Below are 11,770 nucleotides of genomic sequence, written 5' to 3' on the forward strand. Positions count from 1 at the left end.
AGAGACATTTAAATCCTCACGTCAGAGACATTTAAATCCCCTCGTCAGAAACATTTCAATCCCCACGTCAGAGACATTTAAATCCTCACGTCAGAGACATTTAAATCCCCACGTCAGAGACATTTAAATCCTCACTTCAGAGACATTTAAATCCCCACGTCAGAGACCTTTAAATCCCCACGTCAGAGACCTTTAAATCCCCACGTCAGAGACCTTTAAATCTCCACGTCAGAGACCTTTAAATCCCCACGTCAGAGACATTTAAATCCCCACGTCAGAGACATTTAAATCCCCATGTCAGAGACCTTTAAATCCCCACGTCAGAGACCTTTAAATCCCCACGTCAGAGACCTTTAAATCCCCACGTCAGAGACCTTTAAATCCCCACGTCAGAGACCTTTAAATCCCCACGTCAGAGACCATTAAATCCCCACGTCAAAGACCTTTAAATCCCCACGTCAGAGACATTTAAATCCCCACGTCAGAGACCTTTAAAACCCCACGTCAGAGACATTTATATCCTCACTTCAGAGACCTTTAAATCCCCACGTCAGAGACCTTTAAATCCCCACGTCAGAGAACTTTAAATCCCCACGTCAGAGACCTTTAAATCCCCACGTCAGAGACATTTAAATCCCCATGTCAGAGACCTTTAAATCCCCATGTCAGAGACCTTTAAATCCCCACGTCAGAGACCTTTAAATCCCCACGTCATATGCCTTTAAATCCCCACGTCAGAGACCTTTAAATCCCCACGTCAGAGACATTTAAATCCCCACGTCAGAGACCTTTAAATCCCCACGTCAGAGACCTTTAAATCCCCACGTCAGAGACCTTTAAATCCCCACGTCAGAGACCTTTAAATCCCCACGTCAGAGACCTTTAAATCCCCACGTCAGAGACCTTTAAATCCCCACGTCAGAGACCTTTAAATCCCCACGTCAAAGACCTTTAAATCCCCACGTCAGAGACATTTAAATCCCCACGTCAGAGACCTTTAAAACCCCACGTCAGAGACATTTAAATCCTCACTTCAGAGACCTTTAAATCCTCACGTCAGAGACCTTTAAATCCCCACGTCAGAGACCTTTAAATCCCCACGTCAGAGACATTTAAATCCCCACGTCAGAGACCTTTAAATCCCCACGTCAGAGACCTTTAAATCCCCACGTCAGAGACATTTAAATCCCCACGTCAGAGACATTTAAATCCCCACGTCAGAGACATTTAAATCCCCACGTCAGAGACATTTAAATCCCCACGTCAGACACATTTAAATCACCACGTCAGACACATTTAAATCACCACGTCAGAGACCTTTAAAACCCCACGTCAGAGACATTTAAATCCTCACTTCAGAGACCTTTAAATCCTCACGTCAGAGACATTTAAATCCCCACGTCAGAGACCTTTAAATCCCCACGTCAGAGACCTTTAAATCCCCACGTCAGAGACATTTAAATCCCCACGTCAGAGACCTTTAAATCCCCACGTCAGAGACCTTTAAATCCCCACGTCAGAGACCTTTAAATCCCCACGTCAGAGACATTTAAATCCCCACGTCAGAGACATTTAAATCCCCACGTCAGAGACATTTAAATCCCCACGTCAGACACATTTAAATCACCACGTCAGACACATTTAAATCACCACGTCAGAGACCTTTAAATCCCCACGTCAGAGACATTTAAATCCCCACGTCAGAGACCTTTAAAACCCCACGTCAGAGACATTTAAATCCTCACTTCAGAGACCTTTAAATCCTCACGTCAGAGACATTTAAATCCCCACGTCAGATACCTTTAAATCCCCACGTCAGAGACCTTTAAATCCCCACGTCAGAGACATTTAAATCCCCACGTCAGAGACCTTTAAATCCCCACGTCAGAGACCTTTAAATCCCCACGTCAGAGACCTTTAAATCCCCACGTCAGAGACCTTTAAATCCCCACGTCAAAGACCTTTAAATCCCCACGTCAGAGACATTTAAATCCCCACGTCAGAGACCTTTAAAACCCCACGTCAGAGACATTTAAATCCTCACTTCAGAGACCTTTAAATCCCCACGTCAGAGACCTTTAAATCCCCACGTCAGAGACCTTTAAATCCCCACGTCAGAGACCTTTAAATCCCCACGTCAGAGACATTTAAATCCCCATGTCAGAGACATTTAAATCCCCATGTCAGAGACCTTTAAATCCCCACGTCAGAGACCTTTAAATCCCCACGTCATATGCCTTTAAATCCCCACGTCAGAGACCTTTAAATCCCCACGTCAGAGACATTTAAATCCCCACGTCAGATACCTTTAAATCCCCACGTCAGAGACCTTTAAATCCCCACGTCAGAGACCTTTAAATCCCCACGTCAGAGACCTTTAAATCCCCACGTCAGAGACCTTTAAATCCCCACGTCAAAGACCTTTAAATCCCCACGTCAGAGACATTTAAATCCCCACGTCAGAGACCTTTAAAACCCCACGTCAGAGACATTTAAATCCTCACTTCAGAGACCTTTAAATCCTCACGTCAGAGACATTTAAATCCCCACGTCAGAGACCTTTAAATCCCCACGTCAGAGACCTTTAAATCCCCACGTCAGAGACATTTAAATCCCCACGTCAGAGACCTTTAAATCCCCACGTCAGAGACATTTAAATCCCCACGTCAGAGACATTGAAATCCCCACGTCAAAGACATTTAAATCCCCACGTCAGACACATTTAAATCACCACGTCAGACACATTTAAATCACCACGTCAGAGACCTTTAAATCCCCACGTCAGAGACATTTAAATCCCCACGTCAGAGACCTTTAAAACCCACGTCAGAGACATTTAAAATCCTCACTTCAGAGACCTTTAAATCCCCACGTCAGAGACCTTTAAATCCCCACGTCAGAGACCTTTAAATCCCCACGTCAGAGACCTTTAAATCCCCACGTCAGAGACCTTTAATCCCCACGTCAGAGACCTTTAAATCCCCACGTCAGAGACCTTTAAATCCCCACGTCAGAGACCTTTAAATCCCCACGTCAAAGACCTTTAAATCCCCACGTCAGAGACATTTAAATCCCCACGTCAGAGACCTTTAAAACCCCACGTCAGAGACATTTAAATCCTCACTTCAGAGACCTTTAAATCCCACGTCAGAGACCTTTAAATCCCCACGTCAGAGACCTTTAAATCCCCACGTCAGAGACCTTTAAATCCCCACGTCAGAGACATTTAAATCCCCACGTCAGAGACCTTTAAATCCCCATGTCAGAGACCTTTAAATCCCCACGTCAGAGACCTTTAAATCCCCACGTCATATGCCTTTAAATCCCCACGTCAGAGACCTTTAAATCCCCACGTCAGAGACATTTAAATCCCCACGTCAGAGACCTTTAAATCCCCACGTCAGAGACCTTTAAATCCCCACGTCAGAGACCTTTAAATCCCACGTCAGAGACCTTTAAATCCCCACGTCAGAGACCTTTAAATCCCCACGTCAAAGACCTTTAAATCCCCACGTCAGAGACATTTAAATCCCCACGTCAGAGACCTTTAAAACCCCACGTCAGAGACATTTAAATCCTCACTTCAGAGACCTTTAAATCCTCACGTCAGAGACATTTAAATCCCCACGTCAGAGACCTTTAAATCCCCACGTCAGAGACCTTTAAATCCCCACGTCAGAGACATTTAAATCCCCACGTCAGAGACCTTTAAATCCCCACGTCAGAGACCTTTAAATCCCCACGTCAGAGACCTTTAAATCCCCACGTCAGAGACATTTAAATTCCCCACGTCAGAGACATTTAAATCCCCACGTCAGAGACATTTAAATCCCCATCGTCAGACACATTTAAATCACCACGTCAGACACATTTAATCACCACGTCAGAGACCTTTAAAATCCCCACGTCAGAGACATTTAAATCCTCACTTCAGAGACCTTTAATCCCTCACGTCAGAGACATTTAAATCCCCACGTCAGAGACCTTTAAATCCCCACGTCAGAGACCTTTAAATCCCCACGTCAGAGACCTTTAAATCCCCACGTCAGAGACATTTAAATCCCCACGTCAGAGACCTTTAAATCCCCACGTCAGAGACCTTTAAATCCCCACGTCAGAGACCTTTAAATCCCCACGTCAGAGACATTTAAATCCCCACGTCAGAGACATTTAAATCCCCACGTCAGAGACCTTTAAATCCCCACGTCAGAGACCTTTAAATCACCACGTCAAGACACATTTAAATCCCCACGTCAGAGACCTTTAAATCCCCACGTCAGAGACATTTAAATCCCCACGTCAGAGACCTTTAAATCCCCACGTCAGAGACATTTAAATCCTCACTTCAGAGACCTTTAAATCCTCACGTCAGAGACATTTAAATCCCCACGTCAGAGACCTTTAAATCCCCACGTCAGAGACCTTTAAATCCCCACGTCAGAGACATTTAAATCCCCACGTCAGAGACCTTTAAATCCCCACGTCAGAGACCTTTAAATCCCCACGTCAGAGACCTTTAAATCCCCACGTCAGAGACCTTTAAATCCCCACGTCAGAGACATTTAAATCCCCACGTCAGAGACATTTAAATCCCCACGTCAGAGCACATTTAAATCACCCACGTCAGACACATTTAAATCACCACGTCAGAGACCTTTAAATCCCCACGTCAGAGACCTTTAAATCCCCACGTCAGAGACATTTAAATCCCCACGTCAGAGACCTTTAAATCCCACGTCAGAGACCTTTAAATCCCCACGTCAGAGACCTTTAAATCCCCACGTCAGAGACCTTTAAATCCCCACGTCAAAGACCTTTAAATCCCCACGTCAGAGACATTTAAATCCCCACGTCAGAGACCTTTAAAACCCCACGTCAGAGACATTTAAATCCTCACTTCAGAAACCTTTAAATCCCCACGTCAGAGACCTTTAAATCCCCACGTCAGAGACCTTTAAATCCCCACGTCAGAGACATTTAAATCCCCATGTCAGAGACCTTTAAATCCCCATGTCAGAGACCTTTAAATCCCAACGTCAGAGACCTTTAAATCCCCACGTTCATATGCCTTTAAATCCCCACGTCAGAGACCTTTAAATCCCCACGTCAGAGACATTTAAATCCCCACGTCAGAGACCTTTAAATCCCCACGTCAGAGACCTTTAAATCCCTCACGTCAGGACCCTTTAAATCCCCACGTCAGAGACCTTTAAATACCCACGTTCCAGAGACCTTATAATCCACACGTCAGAGACCTTAAATCCCCACGTCCAAAGATCCTTTAAATCCCCACGTCAGAGACATTTAAATCCCCACGTCAGAAGACCTTTAAAACCCCACGTCAGAGAACATTTAAATCCTTCACTTCAGAGACCGTTAAATCCTCACGTCAGAGGACATTTAAATCCCCACGTCAGAGACCTTTAGAGCCCCAACGTCAGAGACCTTTAAATCCCACCGTCAGAGACATTTACATCCCCACGTCAGGAGGACCTTTTAAATCCCCACGTCAGAGACCTTTAAATCCCCACGTCGAGAGACCTTTAAATCCCCAACGTCAGAGACATTTAAATCCCCACGTCAGGACATTTAAATCCCCACGTCAGAGCCATTTAAATCCCCACGTCAGACACATTTAAATCACCACGTCAGACACATTAACATCACCACGTCAGAGACCTTTAAAACCCCACGTCAGAGACATTTAAATCCTCACTTCAGAGACCTTTAAATCCTCACGTCAAAGGACATGTTAAATCCCCCACGCTCAGCAGACCTTTAAATCCCCGACGTCAGAGACCTTTAAAATCCCCAACGTACAGAGACATTTAAATCCCTCACGTCAGAGACCTTTAAATCCCCACTGTCAGAGACCTTTAAATCCCCACGTCAGAGACCTTTATAAATCCCCCACAGTCAGAGACATTTAAATCTCCCACAGTCTAGAGACATTTAAAATCCCCTCACATTTAAATCCCCACTGTCAGACTACATTTAAATCACCACTGTCAGAGACCATTTAAATCACCACGTCAGAGACCTATTAAATCCCCACGTCATAGACTTTAAATCCCCACTGTCCGATACTTTTAAAATCCCCACGCTCAGAGGCATTTAAATCCCTCACGCTCCCATAGACCTTTAAATCCCTCACGTACAGAGACATTTAAATCCCCACGGCAGAGATCCTTTAAATCCCCACGATCAGAGACCTTTAAATCCCCACGGTCAGAGACATTTAATCCCCACGTCAGAGACCTTTAAAACCCCACGTCAGAGACCTTTAAATCCTCACTTCAGAGACCTTTAAATCCTCCAGGTTCAGAGACATTTAAATCCCCCACGTCAGAGACCTTTAAATCCCCACGTCAGAGACCTTATAAATCCCAACGTCAGAGACCTTTAAATCCCCACGTCAAAGACCTTTAAATCCCCACGTCAGAGACATTTAAATCCCCCACGTCAGAGACCTTTAAAACCCACTGTCAGAGACATTTAAATCCTCACTTCAGAGACCTTTAAATCCTCACGTCAGAGACATTAAATCCCCACGTCAGAGACCTTTAAATCCCCACCGTCAGAGACCTTTAAATCCCCACGTCAGAGACATTTAAATCCCCACGTCAGAGACCTTAAAATCCCCACGTCAGAGACCTTTAAAATCCCCACGTCAGAGACCTTTAAATACCCACGATCAGAGACATTTAAAATCCCCACGTCAGAGACATTTAAATCCCCACGTCAGAGACATTTAAATCCCCACGTCAGACACATTTAAATCACCACGTCAGACACATTTAAATCACCCACGTCAGAGACCTTTAAAACCCCACGTCAGAGACATTTAAATCCTCACTTCAGAGACCTTTAAATCCTCACGTCAGAGACATTTAAATCCCCACGTCAGAGACCTTTAAATCCCCACGTCAGAGACCTTTAAATCCCCACGTCAGAGACATTTAAATCCCCACGTCAGAGACCTTTAAATCCCCACGTCAGAGACCTTTAAATCCCCACGTCAGAGACCTTTAAATCCCCCACGTCAGAGACATTTAAATCCCCACTTCAGAGACATTTAAATCCCCACGTCAGAGACATTTAAATCCCCACGTCAGACACATTTAAATCACCCACGTCAGACACATTTAAAATCACCACGTCAGAGACCTTTAAATCCCCACGTCAGGAGACATTTAAATCCCCACGTCAGAGACCTTTAAAATCCCCACGTCAGAGACCTTTAAATCCCTCACGTCAGAGACCTTTAAATCCCCACGTCAGAGGACCTTTAAATCCCCACGTCAGAGATCTTTAAATCCCCACGTCAGAGACCTTTAAATCCCCACGTCAGAGACATTTAAATCCCCACGTCAGAGACCTTTAAAACCCCACGTCAGAGACCTTTAAATCCTCACTTCAGAGACCTTTAAATCCCTCACGTCAGAGACCTTTAAATCCCCACGTCAGAGACCTTTAAATCCCACGTCAGAGACCTTTAAATCCCCACGTCAGAGACATTTAAATCCCCACGTTCAGAGACCTTTAAATCCCCACGTCAGAGACCTTTAAATCCCCACGTCAGAGACCTTTAAATCCCCAACTCAGAGACATTTAAATCCCACGTCAGAGACATTTAAATCCCCACGTCAGAGACCATTTAAATCCCCACGTCAGACACATTTAAATCACCACGTCAGACACCTTTAAATCACCACGTCAGAGACCTTTTAAACCCCACGTCAGAGACATTTAAATCCTCATTTCAGAGACCTTTAAATCCTCACGTCAGAGACATTTAAATCCCCACGTCAGAGACCTTTAAATCCCCACGTCAGAGACCTTTAAATCCCCACGTCAGAGACATTTAAATCCCCACGTCAGAGACCTTTAAATCCCCACGTCAGAGACCTTTAAATCCCCACGTCAGAGACCTTTAAATCCCACGTCAGAGACATTTAAATCCCCACGTCAGAGACTTTAAATCCCCACGTCAGAGACCTTTAAATCCCCACGTCAGAGACCTTTAAATCCCCACGTCAGAGACCTTTAAATCCCCACGTCAGAGACCTTTAAATCCCCACGTCAAAGACCTTTAAATCCCCACGTCAGAGACATTTAAATCCCCACGTCAGAGACCTTTAAACCCCACGTCAGAGACATTTAAATCCTCACGTCAGAGACCTTTAAATCCTCACGTCAGAGACATTTAAATCCCCACGTCAGAGACCTTTAAATCCCCACGTCAGAGACCTTTAAATCCCCACGTCAGAGACCTAAATCCCCACGTCAAAGACCTTTAAATCCCCACGTCAGAGACATTTAAATCCCCACGTCAGAGACCTTTAAAACCCCACGTCAGAGACATTTAAATCCTCACTTCAGAGACCTTTAAATCCTCACGTCAGAGACATTTAAATCCCCACGTCAGAGACCTTTAAATCCCCACGTCAGAGACCTTTAAATCCCCACGTCAGAGACATTTAAATCCCCACGTCAGAGACCTTTAAATCCCCACGTCAGAGACCTTTAAATCCCCACGTCAGAGACCTTTAAATCCCCACGTCAGAGACATTTAAATCCACGTCAGACACATTTAAATCCCACGTCAGAGACCTTTAAAACCCCACGTCAGAGACATTTAAATCCTCACTTCAGAGACCTTTAAATCCTCACGTCAGAGACATTTAAATCCCCACGTCAGAGACATTTAAATCCCCACGTCAGAGACATTTAAATCCCCACGTCAGAGACCATTTAAAATCCACCCACGTCCAGAGACATTTAAATCCTACGGTCAGAGGACCTTTAAAATCCTCACGTCAAGAGACATTTAAATCCATCACGTCAGAGATCTTTAAAATCCTCACGGTCAGAGACATTTACATCCACAACGTCAGAGACATTTAAATCCCCACGTCAAGAGACCTTGTAAAACTCCCACGTCCAGAGATCTTTAAATCCTCACTTCAGATACCCCTTTAAATCCTCACAGTCAGAGACAATTTAAATCCCCACGTCCAGAGACCTTTAAATCCCCACGTCAGACAGACCTTTAATCCCCCGCAGAGACATTTATCCCCACGTCAGAGACCGTTAAATCCCCACGTCAGAGACATTTAAATCCCCACGTCAGAGACATTTAAAATCCCAAAGTCAGAGACATTTAAATCCCCACGTCAGAGACCATTTAAATCACCACGTCAGAGCACATTTAAAATTCCCCACGTCAGAGACATTTAAATCCCACGTCAGAAGACATTTAAATCCCCACGTCAGAGAACATTTAAAACCCCACGTCAGAGACATTTAAATCCTCCACTTCAGAGACCTTTAAATCCTCACGTCAGAGACATTTAAATCCCCACGTCAGAGACCTTTAAATCCCCACGTCAGAGACCTAATCCCACACGTCAGAGACCTTTAAATCCCCACGTCAGAGACACTTTAAATCCCCACGTCAGAGACCTTTAAATCCCCACGCAGAGAGACTTTAAATCCCCACGTCAGAGACCTTTACATCCCCACGTCAGAGACATTTAAATCCCCACGTCAGAGACATTTAAATCCCCACGTCAGAGACATTTAAATCCCCACGTCAGACACATTTAAATCCCCACGTCAGACACATTTAAATCACCACGTCAGAGACCTTTAAATCCCCACGTCAGGAGACATTTAAATCCCCACGTCAGAGACCTTTAAAACCCCACGTCAGAGACATTTAAATCCTCACTTCAGAGACCTTTAAATCCTCACGTCAGAGACATTTAAATCCCCACGTCAGAGACCTTTAAATCCCCACGTCAGAGACCTTTAAATCCCCACGTCAGAGACATTAACAATCCCACGTCAGAGACATTCAATCCCAACGTCAGATACCTTTAAATCCCCACGTCAGAGACCTTTAAAAATCCCCACGTCAGAGACCTTTAAATCCCCACGATCAAAGACCTTTAAATCCCCACGTCAGAGACATTTAAATCCCCACGTCAGAGACCTTTAAAGACCCCACGTCAGAGACATTTAAATCCTCACTTCAGAGACCTTTAAATACCCACGTCAGAGACCTTTAAATCCCCACGTCAGAGACCTTTAAATCCCCACGTCAGAGACCTTTAAAATCCCCACGTCAGAGACATTTAAATCCCCATGTCAGAGACCTTTAAAATCCCCATGTCAGAGACATTTAAATCCCCACGTCAGAGACATTTAAATCCCCACGTCATATGCCTTTAAAATCCCCACGTCAGAGACCTTTAAATCCCCACGTCAGAGACATTTAAAATCCCCACGTCAGAGACCTTTAAATCCCCACGTCAGAGACCTTTAAAATCCCCACGTCAGAGACCTTTAAATCCCTACGTCAGAGACCTTTAAATCCTCACGTCAGAGACCTATTAAATCCCCACGTCAGAGATCTTTAAATCCCCACGTCAAGAGACCTTAAATCCCCACGTCAGAGACATTTAAATCCCCACGTCAGAGACCTTTAAAACCCCACGTCAGAGACATTTAAATCCTCACTTCAGAGACCTTTAATCCTCACGTCAGAGGACATTTAAATCCCCACGTCAGAGACCTTTAAATCCCCACGTCAGAGACCTTTAAATCCCCACGTCAGAGACATTTAAATCCCCACGTCAGAGACCTTTAAATCCCCACGTCAGAGACCTTTAAATCCCCACGTCAGAGACCTTTAAATCCCCAACGTCAGAGACATTTAAATCCCCACGTCAGAGACATTTAAATCCCCACGTCAGAGACATTTAAATCCCCATCGTCAGACACATTTAAATCACCACGTCAGACACATTTAAATCACCAACGTCAGAGACCTTTAAAACCCCACGTCAGAGACATTTAAATCCTCACTTCAGAGACCTTTAAATCCTCACGTCAGAGACATTTAAATCCCCACGTCAGAGACCTTTAAATCCCCACGTCAGAGACCTTTAAATCCCCACGTCAGAGACATTTAAATCCCCACGTCAGAGACCTTTAAATCCCCACGTCAGAGACCTTTAAATCCCCACGTCAGAGACCTTTAAATCCCCACGTCAGAGACATTTAAATCCCCACGTCAGAGACATTTAAATCCCCACGTCAGAGACCTTTAAATCCCCACGTCAGAGACCTTTAAATCCCCACGTCAGAGACCTTTAAATCCCCACGTCAGAGACCTTTAAAATCCCACGTTAAAGACCTTTAAATCCCCACGTCAGAGACATTTAAATCCCCACGTCAGAGACCTTTAAAACCCCACGTCAGAGACATTTAAATCCTCACTTCAGAGACCTTTAAATCCTCACGTCAGAGACATTTAAATCCCCACGTCAGAGACCTTTAAATCCCCACGTCAGAGACCTTTAAATCCCCACGTCAGAGACCTTTAAATCCCCACGTCAAAGACCTTTAAATCCCCACGTCAGAGACATTAAATCCCTAACGTCAGAGACCTTTAAAACCCCACGTCAGAGACATTTAAATCCTCACTTCAGAGACCTTTAAATCCTCACGTCAGAGACATTTAAATCCCCACGTCAGAGACCTTTAATCCCCACGTCAGAGACCCTTTAAATCCCCACGTCAGAGACCATTTAAATCCCCACGTCAGAGACCTTTAAATCCCCACGTCAGAGACCTTTAAATCCCCACGTCAGAGACCTTTAAATCCCACGTCAGAGACATTTAAATCCCCACGTCAGAGACATTTAAATCCCCACGTCAGAGACATTTAAATCCCCACGTCAGACACATTTAAATCACCACG

This window comes from Procambarus clarkii, chromosome 81, assembly GCF_040958095.1.
Source record: "Procambarus clarkii isolate CNS0578487 chromosome 81, FALCON_Pclarkii_2.0, whole genome shotgun sequence".
Taxonomy (NCBI): Eukaryota; Metazoa; Arthropoda; class Malacostraca; order Decapoda; family Cambaridae; genus Procambarus; species Procambarus clarkii.